The following is a 3,605-nucleotide window of genomic DNA, read 5'->3' on the forward strand; positions in this document are numbered from 1 at the left end:
GCTGCATCGGCTGTGTGTATCCGTTTATTATTCATCTTATATGGGTGGTTAGAGGACTTCCAGCTTGACAACTGGGCATGAGTATCCCCGCTGTGCGTTCTATTTCCGGGTAGATATGGCGCGCGTAATATGGTCCCTGCGACCTACTTTGACCGCGTCGTGCCTCGGCTGTGAGTGTCCGATTGTGGATCACCCTCCACATGTCTTTAGAGGTTGACGGTGGCTACAGGTCGGCATAGGTGTCCCGGCTGTGCGTTGTGTATTCGCGGGGATATGGACCGCGCAAGACGGCGATTTGGTTTAAGGAAACAGAGTATTGGCGCTATCGCTGTGATTTTGTCAGAGTATGAAGATCGGTCGGCGGTTTTCAAATACGTGCTGCCTCGGCTGTGGATACCCGTTTATTATTCTGCTTATATGGGTAGTTAGAGGACGTCGCGACCGTGTATTCAAAATAAGAATCCCCGCTGTGCGTTCCATTTCCGGGTAGATATGGCGCGCGTAATAGGGCCCCTGCGACCTACTTTGACCGCGTGGTGCCTCGGCTGTGGACCTCGCATCCAGGATCCACTCGGTGAGGTTTGTAGAAGTGGACTTGGACTACAATTAGATATGAGGTTCCCGGCTGTGCGTTGTGTTTTCGCGGAGATATGGACCGCGCAAAACGGGTATTTGGTTTAAGGATTTTTCGCTGTGATTTTGTCAGAGTATGAAGATCGATCGGCGGTTTTCAAACACGCGCTGCATCGGCTGTGTGTATCCGTTTATTATTCATCTTATATGGGTGGTTAGAGGACTTCCAGCTCGACAACTGGGCATGAGTATCCCCGCTGTGCGTTCTATTTCCGGGTAGATATGGCGCGCGTAATATGGTCCCTGCGACCTACTTTGACCGCGTCGTGCCTCGGCTGTGAGTGTCCGATTGTGGATCACCCTCCACATGTCTTTAGAGGTTGACGGTGGCTACAGGTCGGCATAGGTGTCCCGGCTGTGCGTTGTGTATTCGCGGGGATATGGACCGCGCAAGACGGCGATTTGGTTTAAGGAAACAGAGTATTGGCGCTATCGCTGTGATTTTGTCAGAGTATGAAGATCGGTCGGCGGTTTTCAAATACGTGCTGCCTCGGCTGTGGATACCCGTTTATTATTCTGCTTATATGGGTAGTTAGAGGACGTCGCGACCGTGTATTCAAAATAAGAATCCCCGCTGTGCGTTCCATTTCCGGGTAGATATGGCGCGCGTAATAGGGCCCCTGCGACCTACTTTGACCGCGTGGTGCCTCGGCTGTGGACCTCGCATCCAGGATCCACTCGGATAGGTTTGTAGAAGTGGACTTGGACTACAATTAGATATGAGGTTCCCGGCTGTGCGTTGTGTTTTCGCGGAGATATGGACCGCGCAAAACGGGTATTTGGTTTAAGGATTTTTCGCTGTGATTTTGTCAGAGTATGAAGATCGATCGGCGGTTTTCAAACACGCGCTGCATCGGCTGTGTGTATCCGTTTATTATTCATCTTATATGGGTGGTTAGAGGACTTCCAGCTCGACAACTGGGCATGAGTATCCCCGCTGTGCGTTCTATTTCCGGGTAGATATGGCGCGCGTAATATGGTCCCTGCGACCTACTTTGACCGACTCGTGCCTCGGCTGTGGAGGTCGCATCCAGGATCCACTCTGATGTGTTTGTAGAGGGGGACTTGGACTACAATTAGATATGAGTGTCCCGGCTGTGCGTTGTGTTTTCGCGGAGATATGGACCGCGCAAAACGGGTATTTCGTTTAAGGACATAGAGTTTTTCGCTCGGGTTTTAAAGCCGTGATAGGGGCGAAGCGCTGAAGGTTCCAGCGCTTCTGTACTTCGCCTATTACGGCTGTGACCCATTTTGGTAGGGGGTAACCAAGCCACCTTGCACACAATGATAGGAACAGACTACCCAGTGTATACTAGGGGATAGGAGCGAAGCGCTGAAGGGTCCAGCGCTTCTGGCGGTTCCCCTATGCTACAGCCGTAGTAGGGGATATGAGCGAAGCGCTGAAGGGTCCAGCGCTTCTGGCGGTTCCCCTATGTTACAGCCGTAGTAGGGACGAAGCGCTGAAGGGTCCAGCGCTTCTGGCGGTTCCCCTATGCTACAGCCGTAGTAGGGGATATGAGCGAAGCGCTGAAGGGTCCAGCGCTTCTGGCGGTCCCCCTATGCTACAGCCGTAGTAGGGGATATGAGCGAAGCGCTGAAGGGTCCAGCGCTTCTGGCGGTTCCCCTATGTTACAGCCGTAGTAGGGACGAAGCGCTGAAGGGTCCAGCGCTTCTGGCGGTTCCCCTATGCTACAGCCGTAGTAGGGGATATGAGCGAAGCGCTGAAGGGTCCAGCGCTTCTGGCGGTCCCCCTATGCTACAGCCGTAGTAGGGGATATGAGCGAAGCGCTGAAGGGTCCAGCGCTTCTGGCGGTCCCCCTATGCTACAGCCGTAGTAGGGGATATGAGCGAAGCGCTGAAGGGTCCAGCGCTTCTGGCGGTTCCCCTATGCTACAGCCGTAGTAGGGGATATGAGCGAAGCGCTGAAGGGTCCAGCGCTTCTGGCGGTCCCCCTATGCTACAGCCGTAGTAGGGGATAGGAGCGAAGCGCTGAAGGGTCCAGCGCTTCTGGCGGTCCCCCTATGCTACAGCCGTAGTAGGGGATATGAGCGAAGCGCTGAAGGGTCCAGCGCTTCTGGCGGTCCCCCTATGCTACAGCCGTAGTAGGGGATATGAGCGAAGCGCTGAAGGGTCCAGCGCTTCTGGCGGTCCCCCTATGCTACAGCCGTAGTAGGGGATATGAGCGAAGCGCTGAAGGGTCCAGCGCTTCTGGCGGTCCCCCTATGCTACAGCCGTAGTAGGGGATATGAGCGAAGCGCTGAAGGGTCCAGCGCTTCTGGCGGTCCCCCTATGCTACAGCCGTAGTAGGGGATAGGAGCGAAGCGCTGAAGGGTCCAGCGCTTCTGGCGGTTCCCCTATGCTACAGCCGTAGTAGGGGATAGGAGCGAAGCGCTGAAGGGTCCAGCGCTTCTGGCGGTCCCCCTATGCTACAGCCGTAGTAGGGGATATGAGCGAAGCGCTGAAGGGTCCAGCGCTTCTGGCGGTCCCCCTATGCTACAGCCGTAGTAGGGGATATGAGCGAAGCGCTGAAGGGTCCAGCGCTTCTGGCGGTTCCCCTATGCTACAGCCGTAGTAGGGGATATGAGCGAAGCGCTGAAGGGTCCAGCGCTTCTGGCGGTCCCCCTATGCTACAGCCGTAGTAGGGGATATGAGCGAAGCGCTGAAGGGTCCAGCGCTTCTGGCGGTTCCCCTATGCTACAGCCGTAGTAGGGGATATGAGCGAAGCGCTGAAGGGTCCAGCGCTTCTGGCGGTTCCCCTATGCTACAGCCGTAGTAGGGGATAGGAGCGAAGCGCTGAAGGGTCCAGCGCTTCTGGCGGTTCCCCTATGCTACAGCCGTAGTAGGGGATAGGAGCGAAGCGCTGAAGGGTCCAGCGCTTCTGGCGGTTCCCCTATGCTACAGCCGTAGTAGGGGGGATATGAGCGAAGCGCTGAAGGGTCCAGCGCTTCCCTAAATTTTTTGGATTACCAGGA

Source organism: Anarhichas minor, unplaced genomic scaffold, assembly GCF_050575085.1.
Source record: "Anarhichas minor isolate MPS153535 unplaced genomic scaffold, ASM5057508v1 ptg000234l, whole genome shotgun sequence".
Lineage (NCBI taxonomy): Eukaryota > Metazoa > Chordata > Actinopteri > Perciformes > Anarhichadidae > Anarhichas > Anarhichas minor.